We start from the raw sequence: 7,252 nt of genomic DNA, 5'->3' as shown, positions 1-7,252 counted from the left end.
ACTGACTGTTCCGTGAGCATGGCTTTTCACTGTGCATTTACAGAATTGGTGCTTATGGGTTTTCCTCTTGAGCTCTCTTTCCTTTACACAACCACAACAAAACAGACTATTTGTATTTTCTGAGCTAACACTAAGGCTCCTCATTTCAGTGCTATTCTACTAAGTTATATCAAGACAGCTAAATTCCGAAGACCTTTTGTCAGATTATGAACCACAGAAGACATAACAGTTCCTCTAGACTTTCTCAGTTATGTATTGTATTATTTATGTATGTCTTTTTCTGTGATGATGAATAAAGTGATACTGAATCCCAGTCCACCTGAAAGATGTTAAGATAAGATACATTTAAATAGCTGAAATAAGATGATTAACAAAGCACAACTAGTGATCTTGTAAAAATTGCTTAAACTATTCCTTAAGCAGTGTTGATCTTTCTCAAAAACGAAATTAAATTCCATGGTGTGAAACTGAGGTCACTTAGAACTGAATAATAAATAATTCCTTCTTCCTACCAGTTGTTACTTTTTCTGTTGAAACAACTTGTGGTTCCCGTGTGAGGTGGTGCCAAACTTGTGTAAAATAATGATGATCAATCTGTTTAGTATTCTCTTTTGTAGAAAACAGTTTGCATGTTTTTTTCAGTCTGGTGGGACTATCTGCATAGTTTTCATCCAAAAGTAAGTATAGGTGGAGACTTGAGGCAATTTTAAGTGGAATCATGAAAAATATTTGCATGTGAATTCCTGACATTTTTATCAACTATATGGCAGAGTCCAACACAGAAGTGCTTTGAAGGCTCAAAAAATACCGTGTTAGAGATGAGAAGTGAATTGATCCACAAGACTACTGAAGAGCAGAAATCCCATTGACCTCAGAGGAGTATTCAGGATTTCATCCTTTGCTTTCCCCTTTTGTTTTTAAGGATCAAGTCCACTAATCTGCCAAAGTCGATGGGCAAACGGTTTTATTCTCAAAATGAAAATCTATCAAGAGCCTTTTAACTTTAAGAGATTTACCCAGCTCTACCTGTGGTAACGAGACCAGAATCTGGCTTGCTGTATGCCTTGACCGTACAGAGGGTATATCAAATTTCCTTATGCTTTTTGTTCCACACAGTATTAGCACTCAATTTATTGTAATTTTATGTAAGAATTTAACTTTGTTTTTAAAACTTACCAGCAGTTGATTATAAACCATCACTTACTTCCCCATGAAATACATGTATTCTAATACCCAGCTGGGGTAGCTTCTTCAGTTTGTCCCTAGTGTTCTCTTGCTGGAGGTATGTGTATGCTCTAGGGAGAGGTTACTGCTCTGGAGGCCTCTTTTGTCCTTCTGCTCTCCAATCTGCATAGGACAACTCCAGATTTCCTCCTCAGGAACTCAGCCGTTGATGAGCCGTTGATCATATGCCCAAATAACTTCATCTTTGATACTCTAGCTTTCGAATCCGGAAGTCCCACCATTAAAGGACATGGAGCTGTTGGGGGTGGATGTGCCCATCTATATCGCCTTAGTTTTACAACATTTTTAGTTTCCTTTTTTCTTATCACCATTTACCAAACTGAATTAGGAGCTCTACCAAGCACCGACTGTTGTCTGGCTATTTGTTTCTGCGGTGCCCTAGCTCTGGTGTACTGTCTGTAGGCACTGCAATGCAAAACCTTAAAGACCTCAAGAGAGGTGCCTATAATAAGAGGTTCCTGGGCCTGAGGTTTTCCATAACTATGCATCTTGTGTGGAAATACCAAGATGTATGCATAAAGCTTCTAATCAGATTTTGCCTGTTTGTGAAGCAAGTAGCATAGATTACCTTAGGTAGGTATGAGGCGACAGAAAATCAGTCCCAGGGTCTCTTTGGTTTGCCGCGCAGAATTATTTCTTTCCAGTTGAAGAATTTCCTTCCCTTCTCCTCTCCAGTGCTAATTGCCAGAGATTGCTATGATCTTTTTTAAAGAACAAAGTATGCGGTAAAATATTTTCATCCCACCAGTAAAACACTGAGCACCAGAGTTAACCTGTTTTGTGATTCATTGAACTTCAATGAGTTACACTGGGGATACATTTAGCACCTATGAATCCTAGTTTTTCCTCTTTATCAAACAGTTATTCAACCATTGCAGGTCTCTTGGGTATTATCAGTTTTCTGGTAAGCTTGCGATTCTGTCTTTAAGGTTTCCTTCGCTGATCTTTTTTCATGTTCAGTTATTTCCTCAGCTCTTGATCTTACAGCTAAAATCCCCTGCCATTTTGCCTTCTCAGGTGGGGATTTCATGATTTACTAAGATGTCCATTAGCCATTGATTTGTTTTTCTAAAGCCTACATTAAGTCTGATGTCCTTTACCGTTCCATTTAACTTGAGGAGGCAACTGATACTTTTGTGGCCTCCTGAAATGGCATTGTGATCCTTTTTTCATTTTGTTCAAGTGGCTGTGGATTTTTTCTGGCTTTCTTAATTTCTACTACATATGGTCCCAAGCCAGTTCAATCTTAATAAGTACAAGTAGTTCTCAAACCCTTGTTCTTTTCTAATGAGAAATAGCTCCTCTTCCAGTTCTTCAGTATTTATTGTGGCTTTTTTCAGCATTCTCAGGTTCTTTTAACTGATTTTTCTTTTGCTGCTGCTATTGTTAAATGCCAACATCTACATGTGACTGTAATAAATTAGTGTCTTTTCTTCCACTTCTCTGATCCTGCCAGCTCTTCTTGGGAGGCGTGTGGGAATACGATTCTTGCCTCCCTTCTGCCACCCCAAATTCTTGCAGTTGTGAGTTGTCTGCCTCAGATGTTAGCAGCTTTTGCCTAACTCAATGGGATATTTAGACTTTGTCTCCATTTCTTTTTTTGACAAGGCTTACAGCATGATGCTGATGCTCAGGGAAGCGTCATTTTGTTGAAGACACCATGTTTCTTGTGACTGACTCGAACGCAGCATTGGTCCCGTGTGTCTGCTGACCTTGGGCTGACCCTGGAGATGAAGTTCATGTTGACCTCAGTGGTAGTATTGTTTGTTGTAGAGCCATACAGTTAGGCTTTTTAATAGTTGCTCACATTTCTAGTAACAAAGCTGGCTATTTGGGTAGCTGTTGTTGGCTTCTGATCCTCCGCTGCTGCCCACAAGCAAGTCTGCAATAATTCTGAGCATGTCATTCAGTCACCACTTACAGGTGAAGGGTAGGTGAAGTCCATCTTCTGGCAGATAGCTAGCACAAGGATCTGTACATAGTGTGGGTCCTGTGCTTCATCTCGTGTTGGGTGGGGTCCTCTGTGATGAGGAACTGCTTGAAAGCTGAAGATTAAACTGAGTCACGAACGCTGGTGCACTGAAGTCGGTATTTGGTTATGTGAAAAACTGGCTGTCAGGACAATCTTTTCTTATGTAAGAACCAAAGCTTGGGCAAGGGAAGAGACTCTCAGGTTGGAAATCGGGGTATCTGACAGACTGTGCTAAGCATATAATATTTTTCAAATTAATACATGCTCTTACTGATAGTTATTCTTCATGTATTACCAGCTTCTTGCTAATTCATCCTCATAAACAGCAATATTCATTAAAAAAGGAAGAAGGGTGGTAGTGATTTTTCTCCTCGAAGTTTAGTTCTGTTCCCATATAACAGCATCGCAGGCTCCATACTTCTGTGTCTCAGCAATTCTGATAACCAATAAAGTCAGCTACAAAAAAAAAGTACTTTTAGAATGATCAGTTCTGGCAAATTCAATGGGAATTCAAATGTTCTGCTGGGCCCCTTCATTCATCAGGGCGATTCTGCAAGCAGACCTTCATTACTTCTGTTGACAAAGCATGAGCCAAAAGCAAATTCAAACTGCTCCATTTTCCAGAGCTTTACTGCTTTGGAATGCTAAAATATAAACCCAAAAGTTAGTCGGATGCTGTTCTCAGTTCACCTGGAAAGCCCGTCCAATCAAGGAGGTGCCATTTCTTTATACTTGCCAGGATAAGCTTGAGGTAGAATTAAAGGTGGGTCTCCTCAACACACGCTATTCCTCTGAGAATCCTATAGCGTGTCCGGCTTTACAAAGCTTTTTCTCAATACGCCATTGCAGTTAATGCCCACTGTGTATCTCCACACCCTTTAGCGAACTGTTGTTCTATATTGATAACGAAGGCAGACATAGAAAACCTTCAATTTCTAGACAGTCTTCATGAAAAATGGTTTAAATAGCATGCAGATTTTACAGCTCTGAAAACAGAGTTGTGATTAGACAAAGATTTGTTGGATTATAAAAGTACAAGTGTTTATTATGGCTGGTACTGAGAATAAACAGTTGCCTGCACATGCCAGCTACTATGGAAATATGTTTTTAAGTTCTAATGTGAGCTGTAAACCAAAGCTACTTCAGTTAAAAAAATTCAATACTTAAACTGTGGGGAGAAGTAGTCAGTGCCAGAGAAAACATTCCCATTTAATAATGTTTGAACATAGAGCTGTGATGCAGTTTGTAGCAAGGCAGTGAGAAAAACCCACAACTAATCCTTCATTGCAGCTGTCTGAACTTTTGGTTGTCTGCCATACTTTAAACAGCGACTTCTTTTTTCTGGTGACTCAAGACTTGAATGACCTAGTGTGGAGAGTTTAAGCTATATACAAAAAAGAAGTTAAGTAAGAAATAGCCGAAGTAAGTTGGGTTGCACACCCCAGCAAATCAGGGTTTTGTATCTTAAGTCCTCTTCAGTGCCTAGGAAAAAATATTAAAATAAATAGATACCTATTTATTTATTTATTTTTGGCAAGGAAATATTCAGTGGTTTAGACACCCATGTCTCCTCCCTCCCCTCTTCCCTCTCCTTAGCGTACTGATGATATATGGAAACTAAATTCTGTAGAGAGTTCTGAGTTTTTTAAGATTATAAATGCTAACTTTTTCTGTAGAAAAACTTTCTAAGTTTTCTTTGATTATTTTTAACTTTCTCTTCTCTTCGATGTACCTCATGGGTAGGCCTTTTAAGTGGCACGAAGTAACAGATGTGCTTTTTTCCTGATTAATTCTTTTGCATAGTAATGGAACTTGCTTACTTTCAAGTGGAAATATGGGGGTCAGAAGTGTAACTTTATCTAACTACTAACTTTAAAGAAAAAAATTTGTGCTTTATGACTTTGCCCCATTCTCACTATCACTTAACTGAGAAGGGATGAAACATTTGTGTATTATCCTGAACTAGCTTGAGAAGTCTTATAACTAATAATTTCTTGTTATGACTAATTTTTAAAATTGTCATAGCTACATATTCTGATATTTCACAGCTACATATTATGTCGTATCTTTGCATTACGAATTATTGGATATAAAAAAACCCCATAAATTATTTTCACTGAAGGAAAAAAATCTATGCTGGCTTCAGTGCCTGTGGCAACAAATCCCCAACATAACAGCTTTTGAGGCGCAGTATGCAATAAGGCCGTACAACGCAATAAACCCTATATTGTCATCTAGCTGGCGAATGAAAGGACAAGCACAGAAATTGAGGGGATTTCAGACTGAGAACTTACTGAATACCTAAAATCCGTGATCCCAGTGTTTCTGTACAAAGGGGAGCAAATAACTCTTGGTTGCAAGGGCTTCAACCCTCAAACACTGCCTGTAGCTTTGACGTTACATTCGCCTGACAGCAAATTTATACAGGGCTCTGCCCAGTTGCAGCAGCACATGATGTATATGAAATGGGGGCCCAGCTAATAGGCAGTTGTTAATAAAGAAAAAGAGAGGAAAGGGAGATCATATCTCAGTCTTCTGGACATGTTGTAATATGTTGTAATATGTTGTAATACGTGCCTTCCCTAGAAGAGGATGATACATGACTTTTATCACAGAGCAACAGATCGATCTCTTAATGACTGAATGTCACCATCATAAAATCACTCCCAATATTTCCCCCTTTCCTTTCTCCTTTCCTAATCTCAACCCACAGCTGGCACTTTGAGTTCTTAAGTCCTGTAATAAGTAACTTATCCCCTACTGTACTTTGACCTTATCATCTTCAGATTTTGTATTTACTGTACTATATTTATTGTTCACCACCCCTACTGTCTTTGCCTAGCCAAGTTTCACACACAAAAGGACGTCTAAATCAAATGTATCATTCATGGGCTGTTTATGCCCATCTGTTTATTAGTTTTTCCAAACTCCCTGAGTCATTCTGGTAAAGTGAAAACCATGAGCACAAACAGATGCTGCTGCAAAAGGGGGTAGATGGTCTTCTGAAGCAGAACTGGGCTGGCAGCCTAAGCTAAGCACTTCTTTGCTGATTTTTTTAGTATCAAAGTGTCTTCTACAAGAACTATCCAAGCGGCAGACCTATCTTTTCTCCATAAACATGTGGGCAAACAGGATGATTTGCACAAGAACACACGCAAGCGCTTCCTTTCCCTTTTTTGGTAACTTGATTTTTATTTAAATACCTCCAAAGCATTATGTTAATGTACATTTTCTTCTGGTTCATGAATAACAAGTATTTCTAAGTCTCAAATAAAATCCCTGTACAATTTGTGTTTGTAATTATATTTTGAGTCTCATTTTCCCATGTTCAGCTCCTGAGCCAAATAGTATTGACTTTTCCTTTTGAATGATGCTACACAGAACTGTAACACATACTTGTACCTTTCAGTTAAACAATATTTTTAATGGATGTTCCTGTGTTTATTTTTCAGCGTATTTCCATGAGATTACAGACGGTATGTTTTCGTTAACAGTCTCCATAAAGTTGCTTAGTGCGAAATCCATTGTTTGTTTGTTTTTTTTAAATGTTACTGCATAAAAAAATAGTTTACAACAGAAATTCTAGGTTACTTCATAGTCTAGAATGCATTAAAAGCATAAAGTCATGCATATGTCAGAGAACACAATATTTACAAATCTGTACAGTTTCTGTCCTTTATTTACTGCGGCTCTTGCCAGGCAATTAGATTCAACTCTTACCGCTCTGAGGTCAAAACCTCCAAGATAATGTATAGCCGCCGTCTAAAAATCCTTTGTTTTCCTTACCAGCACTGAGGTGATGGCTGTACGTATGACGGGCCCAATTCTGCACTCCGTTTCGTAAAGTCTACCTCCTGCGGAGTTAGAGACGCTTACCACTGTGACGCAAGGCAGAACATGGTAACGGGTGAACTCCACCCAGCCACCTTTTCTTACTCCAATATTTTGACGTGTTGAACTACTGGCATATTTTGGCTAAGGCTGTACAACAGAGTGGCAGATGAATTTATTTCTGACCTGCAGATTATTCCCAGT

Source organism: Phaethon aethereus, assembly GCF_964289735.1.
Source record: "Phaethon aethereus genome assembly, chromosome: 2".
In the NCBI taxonomy this organism is placed as follows: domain Eukaryota; kingdom Metazoa; phylum Chordata; class Aves; order Phaethontiformes; family Phaethontidae; genus Phaethon; species Phaethon aethereus.
This window is presented reverse-complemented; position numbering follows the sequence as displayed.